Raw genomic sequence first — 16,836 nt, 5'->3', positions numbered from 1 at the left:
GCTGGACTGTTGCCATTGGGCACAGGGTCAAGACTGATTTGGATATGGCTGGGTCCAAACTGGAATGGCATGGTGAGCAAAAAAACGATGGATTTGGGCTCAGATCTCTGTACTGGGGTGAATGCATGACATTGTTCTGCATTCTGTCCATCAATAGTTCTTTTTGCATTTGTCACACCGAGTGGGACGGGTATGCTGAGACGTGAGTCCCGTGCTCTCCATGCCACTGGAATCAAGCTATCCTGCTTGAAGAGGGGTGAAACCCCGAAACCGGTCCTAGGATGCTTGTTTCCAGTCCAGGGAGGACCTGGCCTCGCAGTTCGTGCTGGACTGTTCCCATTGCGCACAGGGTCAAGACTGATTTCCATATGGCTGGGTCCAAACTGGAATAGCATGGTGAGCAAAAACACGATGGATTTGGGCCAGGATCTCTGTACTGGGGTGAATGTATGACATTGTTCTGCATTCTGTCCATCAATAGTTCTTTTTGCATTTGTAACCCCGAGTGGGACGGGTATGCTCAGACGTGAGTCCCGTGCTCTCCATGCCACTGGAATCAAGCTATCCTGCCTGAAGAGGGGTGAAACCCCGAAACCGGTCCTAGGATGCTTGTTTCCAGTCCAGGGAGGACCTGGCCTGGCAGTTTGGGCTGGACTGTTCCCATTGGGCACAGAGTCAAGACTGATTTGCATATGGCTGGGTCCAAACTGGAATGGCATGGTGAGCAAAAAAACGATGGATTTAGGCCCAGATCTCTGTACTGGGGTGAATGTATGACATTGTTCTGCATTCTGTACATCAATAGTTCTTTTTTGCATTTGTCACCCCGAGTGGGACGGGTATGCTGAGACGTGAGTCCCGTGCTCTCCATGCCACTGGAATCAAGCTATCCTGCCTGAAGAGAGGTGAAACCCCGAAACCGGTCCTAGGATGCTTGTTTCCAGTCCAGGGAGGACCTGGCCTGGCAGTTCGGGCTGGACTGTTCCCATTGGGCACAGGGTCAAGACTGATTTGGATTTAGCTGGGTCCAAACTGGAATGGCATGGTGAGCAAAAAAACGATGGATTTGGGCTCAGATCTCTGTACTGGGGTGAATGTATGACATTGTTCTGCATTCTGTCCATCAATAGTTCTTTTTGCATTTGTCACACCGAGTGGGACGGGTATGCTGAGACGTGAGTCCCGTGCTCTCCATGCCACTGGAATCAAGCTATCCTGCCTGAAGAGAGGTGAAACCCCGAAACCGGTCCTAGGATGCTTGTTTCCAGTCCAGGGAGGACCTGGCCTGGCAGTTCGGGCTGGACTGCTCCCATTGGGCACAGGGTCAAGACTGATTTGCATATGGCTGGGTCCAAACTGGAATGGCATGGTGAGCAAAAAAACGATGGATTGAGGCCCAGATCTCTGTACTGGGGTGAATGTATGACATTGTTCGGCATTCTCTCCATCAATAGTTCTTTTTTGCATTTGTCACCCCGAGTGGGACGGGTATGCTCAGACGTGAGTCCCGGGCTCTCCATGCCACTGGAATCAAGCTATCCTGGCTGAAGAGGGGTGAAACCCAGAAATCGGTCCTGGGATGCTTGTTTCCAGTCCAGGGAGGACCTGGCCTGGCAGTTCGGGCTGTACTGTTCCCATTGGGCACAGGGTCAAGACTGATTTGCATATGGCTGGGTCCAAACTGGAGTGGCATGGTGAGCAAAAAAACGATGGATTTGGGCCCAGATCTCTGTACTGCGGTGAATGTATGACATTGTTCTGCATTCTGTCAATCAATAGTTCTTTTTGCATTTGTCACACCGAGTGGGACGGGTATGCTGAGACGTGAGTCCCTTGCTCTCCATGCCACTGGAATCAAGCTATCCTGGCTGAAGAGGGGTGAAACCCCGAAACCGGTCCTAGGATGCTTGTTTCCAGTCCAGGGAGGACCTGGCCTCGCAGTTCGTGCTGGACTGTTCCCAATGCGCACAGGGTCAAGACTGATTTCCATATGGCTGGGTCCAAACTGGAATAGCAAGGTGAGCAAAAAAACGATGGATTTGGGCCCAGATCTCTGTACTGGGGTGAATGTATGACATTGTTCTGCATTCTGTCCATCAATAGTTCTTTTTGCATTTGTAACCCCGAGTGGGACGGGTATGCTCAGACGTGAGACCCGTGCTCTCCATGGCACTGGAATCAAGCTATCCTGGCTGAAAAGGGGTGAACCCCCGAAACCGGTCCTAGGGTGCTTGTTTCCAGTCCAGGGAGGACCTGGCCTGGCAGTTTGGGCTGGATTGTTCCCATTGGGCACAGAGTCAAGACTGATTTGCATATGGCTGGGTCCAAACTGGAATGGCATGGCGAGCAAAAAAACAATGGATTTGGGCCCAGATGTCTGTACTGGAGTGAATGTATGACATTGTTCTGCATTCTGTCAATCAATAGTTCTTTTTGCATTTGTCACCCCGAGTGGGACGGGTATGCTCAGACGTGAGTCCCGTGCTCTCCATGCCACTGGAATCAAGCTATCCTGGCTGAAGAGGGGTGAAACCCCGAAACCGGTCCTAGGATGCTTGTTTCCAGTCCAGGGAGGACCTGGCCTCGCAGTTCGTGCTGGACTGTTCTCATTGGGCACAGGGTCAAGACTGATTTCCATATGGCTGGGTCCACACTGGAATAGCATGGTGAGCAAAAAAACGATAGATTTGTGTCCAGATCTCTGTACTGGGGTGAATGTATGACATTGTTCTGCATTCTGTCCATCAATAGTTCTTTATGCATTTGTCACCCCGAGTGGGACAGGTATGCTCAGACGTGAGTCCCGTGCTCTCCATGCCACTGGAATCAAGCTATCCTGGCTGAAGAGGGTTGAAACCTCGAAACCGGTCCTAGGATGCTTGTTTCCAGTCCAGGGAGGACCTGGCCTGGCAGTTCGGGCTGGACTATTCCCATTGGGCACAGGGTAAAGACGGATTTGCATATGGCTGGGTCCAAACTGGAATGGCATGGTGAGCAAAAAAACGATGGATTTATGTCCAGATCTCTGTACTGGGGTGAATGTATGACATTGTTCTGCATTCTGTCTATCAATAGTTCTTTTTTGCATTTGTCACCCCGAGTGGGAATGGTATGCTCAGACGTGAGTCCCGTCCTCTCCATGCCACTGGAATCAAGCTATCCTGGCTGAAGAGGGGTGAAACCCCGAAACCGGTCCTAGGATGCTTGTTTCCAGTCCAGGGAGGACCTGGCCTGGATGTTCGGGCTGGACTGCTGCCATTGGGCACAGGGTCAAGACTGATTTGCATATGGCTGGGTCCAAACTGGAATGGAATGGTGAGCAAAAAAACGATGGATTTAGGCCCAGATCTCTGTACTGGGGTGAATGTATGACATTGTTCTGCATTCTGTCCATCAATAGTTCTTTTTGCATTTGTCACCCCGAGTGGGACGGGTATGCTCAGACGTGAGTCCCGTGCTCTCCATGCCACTGGAATCAAGCTATCCTGGCTGAAGAGGGGTGAAACCCCGAAACCGGTCCTAGGATGCTTGTTTCCAGTCCAGGGAGGACCTGGCCTCGCAGTTCGTGCTGGACTGTTCTCATTGGGCACAGGGTCAAGACTGATTTCCATATGGCTGGGTCCACACTGGAATAGCATGGTGAGCAAAAAAACGATGGATTTGGGCCCAGATCTCTGTACTGGGGTGAATGTATGACATTGTTCTGTATTCTGTCCATCAATAGTTCTTTTTGCATATGTAACCCCGAGTGGGACGGGTATGCTCAGACGTTAGTCCCGTGCTCTCCATGGCACTGGAATCAAGCTATCCTGGCTGAAAAGGGGTGAACCCCCAAAACCGGTCCTAGGATGCTTGTTTCCAGTCCAGGGAGGAACTGGCCTGGCAGTTTGGGCTGGACTGTTCCCATTGGGCACAGGGTCAAGACTGATTTGCATATGGCTGGGTCCAAACTGGAATGGCATGGTGAGAAAAAAACGATGGATTTGGGCCCAGATCTCTGTACTGGGGTGAATGTATGACATTGTTCTGCATTCTGTCCATCAATAGTTCTTTTTGCATATGTAACCCCGAGTGGGACGGGTATGCTCAGACGTGAGTCCCGTGCTCTCCATGCCACTGGATTCAAGCTATCCTGGCTGAAGAGGGGTGAAACCCCGAAACCGACCCTAGGATGCTTGTTTCCAGTCCAGGGAGGACCTGGCCTGGCAGTTCGGGCTGGACTGTTCCCATTGGGCACAGGGTCAAGACTGATTTGCATATGGCTGGGTCCAAACTGGAATGGCATGGTGAGCAGAAAAACGATGGATTTGAGCACAGATCTCTGTACTGGGGTGAATGTATGACATTGCTCTGCATTCTTTCCATCAATAGTTCTTTTTTGCATTTGTCACCCCGAGTGGGATGGGTATGCTTAGACGTGAGTCCCGTGCTCTCCATGCCACTGGAATCAAGCTATCCTAGCTGAAGAGGGTTGAAACCCCGAAACCGGTCCTAGGATGCTTGTTTCCAGTCCAAGGAGGACCTAGCCTGGCAGTTCGGGCTGGACTGTTCCCATTGGGCACAGGGTCAAGACTGATTTGCATATGGCTGGGTCCAAACAGGAATGGCATGGTGAGCAAAAAAACGATGGATTTGGGTCCAGATCTCTGTACTGGGGTGAATGTATGACATTGTTCTGCATTCCGTCCATCAATAGTTCTTTTTGCATTTGTCACCCCGAGTGGGACGGGTATGCTCAGACGTGAGTCCCGTGCTCTCCATGCCACTGGATTCAAGCTATCCTGGCTGAAGAGGGGTGAAACCCTGAAACCGGCCCTAGGATGCTTGTTTCCAGTCCAGGGAGGACCTGGCCTGGCAGTTCGGGCTGGACTGTTCCCATTGGGCACAGGGTCAAGACTGATTTGCATATGGCTGGGTCCAAACTGGAATGGCATGGTGAGCAGAAAAACGATGGATTTGAGCACAGATCTCTGTACTGGGGTGAATGTATGACATTGCTCTGCATTCTGTCCATCAATAGTTCTTTTTTGCATTTGTCACCCCGAGTGGGATGGGTATGCTTAGACGTGAGTCCCGTGCTCTCCATGCCACTGGAATCAAGCTATCCTAGCTGAAGAGGGTTGAAACCCCGAAACCGGTCCTAGGATGCTTGTTTCCAGTCCAAGGAGGACCTGGCCTGGCAGTTCGGGCTGGACTGTTCCCATTGGGCACAGGGTCAAGACAGATTTGCATATGGCTGGGTCCAAACTGGAATGGCATGGTGAGCAAAAAACGATGGATTTGGGTCCAGATCTCTGTACTGGGGTGAATGTATGACATTGTTCTGCATTCTGTCGATCAATAGTTCTTTTTGCATTTGTCACCCCGAGTGGGACGGGTATGCTCAGACGTGAGTCCCGTGCTCTCCATGCCACTGGAATCAAGCTATCCTGGCTGAAGAGGTGGTGAAACCCTGAAATCGGTCCTAGGATGCTTGTTTCCAGTCCAGGGAGGACCTGGCCTGGCAGTTCAGGCTGGACTGTTCCCATTGGGCACAGGGTCACGACTGAATTGCACATGGCTGGGTCCAAACTGGAATGGCATGGTGAGCAAAAAAACGATGGATTTGAGCACAGATCTCTGTACTGGGGTGAATGTATGACATTGCTCTGCATTCTGTTCATCAATAGTTCTTTTTTGCATTTGTCACCCTGAGTGGGATGGGTATGCTCAGACGTGAGTCCCGTGCTCTCCATGCCACTGGATTCAAGCTATCCTGGCTGAAGAGGGGTGAAACCCCGAAACCGGACCTAGGATGCTTGTTTCCAGTCCAGGGAGGACCTGGCCTGGCAGTTCGGGCTGGACTGTTCCCATTGGGCACAGGGTCAAGACTGATTTGCATATGGCTGGGTCCAAACTGGAATGGCATGGTGAGCAAAAAAAACGATGGATTTGAGCACAGATCTCTGTATTGGGATGAATGTATGACATTGCTCTGCATTCTGTCCATCAATAGTTCTTTTTTGCATTTGTCACCCCGAGTGGGATGGGTATGCTCAGACGTGAGTCCCGTGCTCTCCATGCCACTGGATTCAAGCTATCCTGGCTGAAGAGGGGTGAAACCCCGAAACCGGCCCTAGGATGCTTGTTTCCAGTCCAGGGAGGACCTGGCCTGGCAGTTCGGGCTGGACTGTTCCCATTGGGCACAGGGTCAAGACTGATTTGCATATGGCTGGGTCCAAACTGGAATGGCATGGTGAGCAAAAAAACGATGGATTTAGGCCCAGATCTCTGTACTGGGGTGAATGTATGACATTGTTCTGCATTCTGTACATCAATAGTTCTTTTTTGCATTAGTCACCCCGAGTGGGACGGGTATGCTCAGACGTGAGTCCCGTGCTCTCCATGCCACTGGAATCAAGCTCTCCTGGCTGAAGAGGGGTGAAACCCCGAAACCGGTCCTAGGATGCTTGTTTCCAGTCCAGGGAGGACCTGGCCTGGCAGTTCGGGCTGGACTGTTCCCATTGGGCACAGGGTCAAGACTGATTTGGATATGGCTGGGTCCAAACTGGAATGGCATGGTGAGCAAAAAAACGATGGATTTGGGCTCAGATCTCTGTACTGGGGTGAATGTATGACATTGTTCTGCATTCTGTCCATCAATAGTTCTTTTTGCATTTGTCACACCGAGTGGGACGGGTATGCTGAGACGCGAGTCCCGTGCTCTCCATGCCACTGGAATCAAGCTATCCTGCCTGAAGAGGGGTGAAACCCCGAAACCGGTCCTAGGATGCTTGTTTCCAGTCCAGGGAGGACCTGGCCTCGCAGTTCGTGCTGGACTGTTCCCATTGCGCACAGAGTCAAGACTGATTTGCATATGGCTGGGTCCAAACTGGAATGGCATGGTGAGCAAAAAAACGATGGATTTAGGCCCAGATCTCTGTACTGGGGTGAATGTGTGACATTGTTCTGCATTCTGTACATCAATAGTTCTTTTTTGCATTTGTCACCCCGAGTGGGACGGGTATGCTCAGACGTGATTCCCGTGCTCTCCATGCCACTGGAATCAAGCTATCCTGGCTGAAGAGGGGTGAAACCCCGAAACCGGTCCTAGGATGCTTGTTTCCAGTCCAGGGAGGACCTGGCCTGGCAGTTCGGGCTGGACTGTTCCCATTGGGCACAGGGTCAAGACTGATTTGGATTTGGCTGGGTCCAAACTGGAATGGCATGGTGAGCAAAAAAACGATGGATTTGGGCTCAGATCTCTGTACTGGGGTGAATGTATGACATTGTTCTGCATTCTGTCCATCAATAGTTCTTTTTGCATTTGTCACACCGAGTGGGACGGGTATGCTGAGACGTGAGTCCCGTGCTCTCCATGCCACTGGAATCAAGCTATCCTGCCTGAAGAGAGGTGAAACCCCGAAACCGGTCCTAGGATGCTTGTTTCCAGTCCAGGGAGGACCTGGCCTGGCAGTTCGGGCTGGACTGCTCCCATTGGGCACAGGGTCAAGACTGATTTGCATATGGCTGGGTCCAAACTGGAATGGCATGGTGAGCAAAAAAACGATGGATTGAGGCCCAGATCTCTGTACTGGGGTGAATGTATGACATTGTTCGGCATTCTCTCCATCAATAGTTCTTTTTTGCATTTGTCACCCCGAGTGGGACGGGTATGCTCAGACGTGAGTCCCGTGCTCTCCATGCCACTGGAATCAAGCTATCCTGGCTGAAGAGGGGTGAAACCCAGAAATCGGTCCTGGGATGCTTGTTTCCAGTCCAGGGAGGACCTGGCCTGGCAGTTCGGGCTGTACTGTTCCCATTGGGCACAGGGTCAAGACTGATTTGCATATGGCTGGGTCCAAACTGGAGTGGCATGGTGAGCAAAAAAACGATGGATTTGGGCCCAGATCGCTGTACTGCGGTGAATGTATGACATTGTTCTGCATTCTGTCAATCAATAGTTCTTTTTGCATTTGTCACACCGAGTGGGACGGGTATGCTGAGACGTGAGTCCCTTGCTCTCCATGCCACTGGAATCAAGCTATCCTGGCTGAAGAGGGGTGAAACCCCGAAACCGGTCCTAGGATGCTTGTTTCCAGTCCAGGGAGGACCTGGCCTCGCAGTTCGTGCTGGACTGTTCCCAATGCGCACAGGGTCAAGACTGATTTCCATATGGCTGGGTCCAAACTGGAATAGCAAGGTGAGCAAAAAAACGATGGATTTGGGCCCAGAGCTCTGTACTGGGGTGAATGTATGACATTGTTCTGCATTCTGTCCATCAATAGTTCTTTTTGCATTTGTAACCCCGAGTGGGACGGGTATGCTCAGACGTGAGACCCGTGCTCTCCATGGCACTGGAATCAAGCTATCCTGGCTGAAAAGGGGTGAACCCCCGAAACCGGTCCTAGGGTGCTTGTTTCCAGTCCAGGGAGGACCTGGCCTGGCAGTTTGGGCTGGACTGTTCCCATTGGGCACAGAGTCAAGACTGATTTGCATATGGCTGGGTCCAAACTGGAATGGCGAGCAAAAAAACAATGGATTTGGGCCCAGATCTCTGTACTGGGGTGAATGTATGACATTGTTCTACATTCTGTCAATCAATAGTTCTTTTTGCATTTGTCACCCCGAGTGGGACAGGTATGCTCAGACGTGAGTCCCGTGCTCTCCATGCCACTGGAATCAAGCTATCCTGGCTGAAGAGGGGTGAAACCCCGAAACCGGTCCTAGGATGCTTGTTTCCAGTCCAGGGAGGACCTGGCCTCGCAGTTCGTGCTGGACTGTTCTCATTGGGCACAGGGTCAAGACTGATTTCCATATGGCTGGGTCCACACTGGAATAGCATGGTGAGCAAAAAAACGATGGATTTGGGCCCAGATCTCTGTACTGGGGTGAATGTATGACATTGTTCTGTATTCTGTCCATCAATAGTTCTTTTTGCATATGTAACCCCGAGTGGGACGGGTATGCTCAGACGTTAGTCCCGTGCTCTCCATGGCACTGGAATCAAGCTATCCTGGCTGAAAAGGGGTGAACCCCCAAAACCGGTCCTAGGATGCTTGTTTCCAGTCCAGGGAGGACCTGGCCTCGCAGTTCGTGCTGGACTGTTCCCAATGCGCACAGGGTCAAGACTGATTTCCATATGGCTGGGTCCAAACTGGAATAGCAAGGTGAGCAAAAAAACGATGGATTTGGGCCCAGAGCTCTGTACTGGGGTGAATGTATGACATTGTTCTGCATTCTGTCCATCAATAGTTCTTTTTGCATTTGTAACCCCGAGTGGGACGGGTATGCTCAGACGTGAGACCCGTGCTCTCCATGGCACTGGAATCAAGCTATCCTGGCTGAAAAGGGGTGAACCCCCGAAACCGGTCCTAGGGTGCTTGTTTCCAGTCCAGGGAGGACCTGGCCTGGCAGTTCGGGCTGGACTGTTCCCATTGGGCACAGGGTCAAGACTGATTTGGATTTGGCTGGGTCCAAACTGGAATGGCATGGTGAGCAAAAAAACGATGGATTTGGGCTCAGATCTCTGTACTGGGGTGAATGTATGACATTGTTCTGCATTCTGTCCATCAATAGTTCTTTTTGCATTTGTCACACCGAGTGGGACGGGTATGCTGAGACGTGAGTCCCGTGCTCTCCATGCCACTGGAATCAAGCTATCCTGCCTGAAGAGAGGTGAAACCCCGAAACCGGTCCTAGGATGCTTGTTTCCAGTCCAGGGAGGACCTGGCCTGGCAGTTCGGGCTGGACTGCTCCCATTGGGCACAGGGTCAAGACTGATTTGCATATGGCTGGGTCCAAACTGGAATGGCATGGTGAGCAAAAAAACGATGGATTGAGGCCCAGATCTCTGTACTGGGGTGAATGTATGACATTGTTCGGCATTCTCTCCATCAATAGTTCTTTTTTGCATTTGTCACCCCGAGTGGGACGGGTATGCTCAGACGTGAGTCCCGTGCTCTCCATGCCACTGGAATCAAGCTATCCTGGCTGAAGAGGGGTGAAACCCAGAAATCGGTCCTGGGATGCTTGTTTCCAGTCCAGGGAGGACCTGGCCTGGCAGTTCGGGCTGTACTGTTCCCATTGGGCACAGGGTCAAGACTGATTTGCATATGGCTGGGTCCAAACTGGAGTGGCATGGTGAGCAAAAAAACGATGGATTTGGGCCCAGATCGCTGTACTGCGGTGAATGTATGACATTGTTCTGCATTCTGTCAATCAATAGTTCTTTTTGCATTTGTCACACCGAGTGGGACGGGTATGCTGAGACGTGAGTCCCTTGCTCTCCATGCCACTGGAATCAAGCTATCCTGGCTGAAGAGGGGTGAAACCCCGAAACCGGTCCTAGGATGCTTGTTTCCAGTCCAGGGAGGACCTGGCCTCGCAGTTCGTGCTGGACTGTTCCCAATGCGCACAGGGTCAAGACTGATTTCCATATGGCTGGGTCCAAACTGGAATAGCAAGGTGAGCAAAAAAACGATGGATTTGGGCCCAGAGCTCTGTACTGGGGTGAATGTATGACATTGTTCTGCATTCTGTCCATCAATAGTTCTTTTTGCATTTGTAACCCCGAGTGGGACGGGTATGCTCAGACGTGAGACCCGTGCTCTCCATGGCACTGGAATCAAGCTATCCTGGCTGAAAAGGGGTGAACCCCCGAAACCGGTCCTAGGGTGCTTGTTTCCAGTCCAGGGAGGACCTGGCCTGGCAGTTTGGGCTGGACTGTTCCCATTGGGCACAGAGTCAAGACTGATTTGCATATGGCTGGGTCCAAACTGGAATGGCGAGCAAAAAAACAATGGATTTGGGCCCAGATCTCTGTACTGGGGTGAATGTATGACATTGTTCTGCATTCTGTCAATCAATAGTTCTTTTTGCATTTGTCACCCCGAGTGGGACAGGTATGCTCAGACGTGAGTCCCGTGCTCTCCATGCCACTGGAATCAAGCTATCCTGGCTGAAGAGGGGTGAAACCCCGAAACCGGTCCTAGGATGCTTGTTTCCAGTCCAGGGAGGACCTGGCCTCGCAGTTCGTGCTGGACTGTTCTCATTGGGCACAGGGTCAAGACTGATTTCCATATGGCTGGGTCCACACTGGAATAGCATGGTGAGCAAAAAAACGATGGATTTGGGCCCAGATCTCTGTACTGGGGTGAATGTATGACATTGTTCTGTATTCTGTCCATCAATAGTTCTTTTTGCATATGTAACCCCGAGTGGGACGGGTATGCTCAGACGTTAGTCCCGTGCTCTCCATGGCACTGGAATCAAGCTATCCTGGCTGAAAAGGGGTGAACCCCCAAAACCGGTCCTAGGATGCTTGTTTCCAGTCCAGGGAGGACCTGGCCTCGCAGTTCGTGCTGGACTGTTCCCAATGCGCACAGGGTCAAGACTGATTTCCATATGGCTGGGTCCAAACTGGAATAGCAAGGTGAGCAAAAAAACGATGGATTTGGGCCCAGAGCTCTGTACTGGGGTGAATGTATGACATTGTTCTGCATTCTGTCCATCAATAGTTCTTTTTGCATTTGTAACCCCGAGTGGGACGGGTATGCTCAGACGTGAGACCCGTGCTCTCCATGGCACTGGAATCAAGCTATCCTGGCTGAAAAGGGGTGAACCCCCGAAACCGGTCCTAGGGTGCTTGTTTCCAGTCCAGGGAGGACCTGGCCTGGCAGTTTGGGCTGGACTGTTCCCATTGGGCACAGAGTCAAGACTGATTTGCATATGGCTGGGTCCAAACTGGAATGGCGAGCAAAAAAACAATGGATTTGGGCCCAGATCTCTGTACTGGGGTGAATGTATGACATTGTTCTGCATTCTGTCAATCAATAGTTCTTTTTGCATTTGTCACCCCGAGTGGGACAGGTATGCTCAGACGTGAGTCCCGTGCTCTCCATGCCACTGGAATCAAGCTATCCTGGCTGAAGAGGGGTGAAACCCCGAAACCGGTCCTAGGATGCTTGTTTCCAGTCCAGGGAGGACCTGGCCTCGCAGTTCGTGCTGGACTGTTCTCATTGGGCACAGGGTCAAGACTGATTTCCATATGGCTGGGTCCACACTGGAATAGCATGGTGAGCAAAAAAACGATGGATTTGGGCCCAGATCTCTGTACTGGGGTGAATGTATGACATTGTTCTGTATTCTGTCCATCAATAGTTCTTTTTGCATATGTAACCCCGAGTGGGACGGGTATGCTCAGACGTTAGTCCCGTGCTCTCCATGGCACTGGAATCAAGCTATCCTGGCTGAAAAGGGGTGAACCCCCAAAACCGGTCCTAGGATGCTTGTTTCTAGTCCAGGGAGGAACTGGCCTGGCAGTTTGGGCTGGACTGTTCCCATTGGGCACAGGGTCAAGACTTATTTGCATATGGCTGGGTCCAAACTGGAATGGCACGGTGAGCAAAAAAACGATAGATTTGTGTCCAGATCTCTGTACTGGGGTGAATGTATGACATTGTTCTGCATTCTGTCCATCAATAGTTCTTTATGCATTTGTCACCCCGAGTGGGACAGGTATGCTCAGACGTGAGTCCCGTGCTCTCCATGCCACTGGAATCAAGCTATCCTGGCTGAAGAGGGTTGAAACCTCGAAACCGGTCCTAGGATGCTTGTTTCCAGTCCAGGGAGGACCTGGCCTGGCAGTTCGGGCTGGACTATTCCCATTGGGCACAGGGTAAAGACGGATTTGCATATGGCTGGGTCCAAACTGGAATGGCATGGTGAGCAAAAAAACGATGGATTTATGTCCAGATCTCTGTACTGGGGTGAATGTATGACATTGTTCTGCATTCTGTCCATCAATAGTTCTTTTTTGCATTTGTCACCCCGAGTGGGAATGGTATGCTCAGACGTGAGTCCCGTCCTCTCCATGCCACTGGAATCAAGCTATCCTGGCTGAAGAGGGGTGAAACCCCGAAACCGGTCCTAGGATGCTTGTTTCCAGTCCAGGGAGGACCTGGCCTGGATGTTCGGGCTGGACTGCTGCCATTGGGCACAGGGTCAAGACTGATTTGCATATGGCTGGGTCCAAACTGGAATGGAATGGTGAGCAAAAAAACGATGGATTTAGGCCCAGATCTCTGTACTGGGGTGAATGTATGACATTGTTCTGCATTCTGTCCATCAATAGTTCTTTTTGCATTTGTCACCCCGAGTGGGACGGGTATGCTCAGACGTGAGTCCTGTGCTCTCCATGCCACTGGAATCAAGCTATCCTGGCTGAAGAGGGGTGAAAACCCGAAATCGGTCCTAGGATGCTTGTTTCCAGTCCAGGGAGGACCTGGCCTGGCAGTTCGGGCTGGACTGTTCCCATTGGGCACAGGGTCAAGACTGATTTGCATATGGCTGGGTCCAAACTGGAATGGCATGGTGAGCAAAAAAACGATGGATTTGGGTCCAGATCTCTGTACTGGGGTGAATGTATGACATTGTTCTGCATTCTGTCCATCAATAGTTCTTTATGCATTTGTCACCCCGAGTGGGACGGGTATGCTCAGACGTGAGTCCCGTGCTCTCCATGCCACTGGAATCAAGCTATCCTGGCTGAAGAGGGGTGAAAACCCGAAATCGGTCCTAGGATGCTTGTTTCCAGTCCAGGGAGGACCTGGCCTGGCAGTTCGGGCTGGACTGTTCCCATTGGGCACAGGGTCAAGACTGATTTGCATATGGCTGGGTCCAAACTGGAATGGCATGGTGAGCAAAAAAACGATGGATTTGGGTCCAGATCTCTGTACTGGGGTGAATGTATGACATTGTTCTGCATTCTGTCCATCAATAGTTCTTTTTGCATTTGTCACCCCGAGTGGGACGGGTATGCTCAGACGTGAGTCCCGTGCTCTCCATGCCACTGGAATCAAGCTATCCTGGCTGAAGAGGGGTGAAACCCCGAAATCGGTCCTAGGATGCTTGTTTCCAGTCCAGGGAGGACCTGGCCTGGCAGTTCAGGCTGGACTGTTCCCATTGGGCACAGGGTCACGACTGAATTGCATATGGCTGGGTCCAAACTGGAATGGCATGGTGAGCAAAAAAACGATGGATTTGAGCACAGATCTCTGTACTGGGGTGAATGTATGACATTGCTCTGCATTCTGTCCATCAATAGTTCTTTTTTGCATTTGTCACCCCGAGTGGGACGGGTATGCTCAAACGTGAGTCCCGTGCTCTCCATGCCACTGGAATCAAGCTATCCTGGCTGAAGAGGGGTGAAACCCCGAAACCGGTCCTAGGATGCTTGTTTCCAGTCCAAGGGAGGACCTGGCCTCGCAGTTCATGCTGGACTGTTCCCATTGCGCACAGGGTCAAGACTGATTTCCATATGGCTGGGTCCAAACTGGAATAGCATGGTGAGCAAAAAAACGATGGATTTGGGCCCAGATCTCTGTATTGGTGTGAATGTATGACATTGTTCTGCATTCTGTCAATCAATAGTTATTTTTGCATTTGTCACACCGAGTGGGACAGGTATGCTCAGACGTGAGTCCCGTGCTCTCCATGCCATTGGAATCAAGCTATCCTGGCTGAAGAGGGGTGAAACCCCGAAACCGGTCCTAGGATGCTTGTTTCCAGTCCAAGGAGGATCTGGCCTGGCAGTTCGGGCTGGACTGCTCCCATTGGGCACAGGGTCAAGACTGATTTGCATATGGCTGGGTCCAAACTGGAATGGCATGGTGAGCAAAAAAACGATGGATTTGGGCCCAAATCTCTGTACTGGGGTAAATATATGACATTGATCTGCATTCTGTCCATCAATAGTTTTTTTTGCATTTGTCACCCCGAGTGGGACAGGTATGCTCAGACGTGAGTCCCGTGCTCTCCATGCCATTGGAATCAAGCTATCCTGGCTGAAGAGGGGTGAAACCCCGAAACCGGTCCTAGGATGCTTGTTTCCAGTCCAAGGAGGATCTGGCCTGGCAGTTCGGGCTGGACTGTTCCCATTGGGCACAGGGTCAAGACTGATTTGCATATGGCTGGGTCCAAACTGGAATGGCATGGTGAGCAAAAAAACGATCGATTTGGGTCCAGATCTCTGTACCGGGGTGAATGTATGACATTGTTCTGCATTCTGTCCATCAATAGTTCTTTTAGCATTTGTCACCCCGAGTGGGACAGGTATGCTCAGACGTGAGTCCCGTGCTCTCCATGCCACTGGAATCAAGCTATCCTAGCTGAAGAGGGTTGAAACCCCGAAACCGGTCCTAGGATGCTTGTTTCCAGTCCAAGGAGGACCTGGCCTGGCAGTTCGGGCTGGACTGTTCCCATTGGGCACAGGGTCAAGACTGATTTGCATATGGCTGGGTCCAAACTGGAATGGCATGGTGAGCAAAAAAACGATGGATTTGGGTCCAGATCTCTGTACTGGGGTGAATGTATGACATTGTTCTGCATTCCGTCCATCAATAGTTCTTTTTGCATTTGTCACCCCGAGTGGGACGGGTATGCTCAGACGTGAGTCCCGTGCTCTCCATGCCACTGGATTCAAGCTATCCTGGCTGAAGAGGGGTGAAACCCCGAAACCGGCCCTAGGATGCTTGTTTCCAGTCCAGGGAGGACCTGGCCTGGCAGTTCGGGCTGGACTGTTCCCATCGGGCACAGGGTCAAGACTGATTTGCATATGGCTGGGTCCAAACTGGAATGGCATGGTGAGCAAAAAACGATGGATTTGGGTCCAGATCTCTGTACTGGGGTGAATGTATGACATTGTTCTGCATTCTGTCGATCAATAGTTCTTTTTGCATTTGTCACCCCGAGTGGGACGGGTATGCTCAGACGTGAGTCCCGTGCTCTCCATGCCACTGGAATCAAGCTATCCTGGCTGAAGAGGGGTGAAACCCTGAAATCGGTCCTAGGATGCTTGTTTCCAGTCCAGGGAGGACCTGGCCTGGCAGTTCAGGCTGGACTGTTCCCATTGGGCACAGGGTCACGACTGAATTGCACATGGCTGGGTCCAAACTGGAATGGCATGGTGAGCAAAAAAACGATGGATTTGAGCACAGATCTCTGTACTGGGGTGAATGTATGACATTGCTCTGCATTCTGTTCATCAATAGTTCTTTTTTGCATTTGTCACCCCGAGTGGGATGGGTATGCTCAGACGTGAGTCCCGTGCTCTCCATGCCACTGGATTCAAGCTATCCTGGCTGAAGAGGGGTGAAACCCCGAAACCGGCCCTAGGATGCTTGTTTCCAGTCCAGGGAGGACCTGGCCTGGCAGTTCGGGCTGGACTGTTCCCATTGGGCACAGGGTCAAGACTGATTTGCATATGGCTGGGTCCAAACTGGAATGGCATGGTGAGCAAAAAAACAATGGATTTCAGCACAGATCTCTGTACTGGGGTGAATGTATGACATTGCTCTGCATTCTGTCCATCAATAGTTCTTTTTTGCATTTGTCAACCCGAGTGGGATGGGTATGCTCAGACGTGAGTCCCGTGCTCTCCATGCCACTGGATTCAAGCTATCCTGGCTGAAGAGGGGTGAAACCCCGAAACCGGCCCTAGGATGCTTGTTTCCAGTCCAGGGAGGACCTGGCCTGGCAGTTCGGGCTGGACTGTTCCCATTGGGCACAGGGTCAAGACTGATTTGCATATGGCTGGGTCCAAACTGGAATGGCATGGTGAGCAAAAAAACTATGGATTTAGGCCCAGATCTCTGTACTGGGGTGAATGTATGACATTGTTCTGCATTCTGTACATCAATAGTTCTTTTTTGCATTTGTCACCCCGAGTGGGACGGGTATGCTCAGACGTGAGTCCCGTGCTCTCCATGCCACTGGAATCAAGCTATACTGGCTGAAGAGGGGTGAAACCCCGAAACCGGTCCTAGGATGCTTGTTTCCAGTCCGGGGAGGACCTGG

The sequence above is a fragment of the Triturus cristatus genome, chromosome 1_1 (assembly GCF_964204655.1).
Source record: "Triturus cristatus chromosome 1_1, aTriCri1.1, whole genome shotgun sequence".
NCBI lineage: Eukaryota > Metazoa > Chordata > Amphibia > Caudata > Salamandridae > Triturus > Triturus cristatus.
The sequence above is the reverse complement of the archived record's forward strand: the minus strand, read 5'-3'. Positions refer to the sequence as shown.